Source organism: Trypanosoma equiperdum (genome assembly GCF_001457755.1).
Source record: "Trypanosoma equiperdum strain OVI genome assembly, contig: ctg_1511, whole genome shotgun sequence".
Lineage (NCBI taxonomy): Eukaryota > Euglenozoa > Kinetoplastea > Trypanosomatida > Trypanosomatidae > Trypanosoma > Trypanosoma equiperdum.
The window spans coordinates 57,034-57,610 of NW_027123518.1; positions in this window are offsets into that span (position 1 = coordinate 57,034).

Sequence of the window (577 nt, forward strand, 5' to 3'; positions counted from 1 at the left end):
TAGAAAAGCGGTAGAAGATTTGACGAAAAGAAACAAATAAACGTGGAGTATTTCCCTGTGCATAATAACTGCTAAAATAGCATAGAAGTAGGCGTAGGGAAGGGCGGGACGCGATTGAGAATAAAATGCGAGACTGACAAAAGTAAAAGACTCAATCCTTAGTTTCCTCCTTGTGAGGTGTGGACCGAAGACTTCTGCAAAAGAGATTTCTGCACACGCACATAACAAAAAAAAAGGTGGGAGGGAGTAGTTTGGAAGTCACTAACGGGAAGGAGAGAATGAATGTATAGTGAGCCGTTCACACCAAAAAATAGGTAAATAAACCGAAAACCCACAAATCGGAGACCGTCAACAACTAAAAGAAAAAGAAAAGAAAAAGCACATTCGCTCCTTTTCTTTGTGTGTGTATGGAGGGTTAGGGTCTGCCGTGTTTCAATTTAAAAAAATTCACACGTAGAAAACATACCTTTATTGATGCCAACAGACACATAAAGTCCCTCCCTCCACAACTCCCACGCATCATCACTATCATCTATGTTTGAATTCAATCGCCACGAAAGAGGTAAAAAAAAAAAAA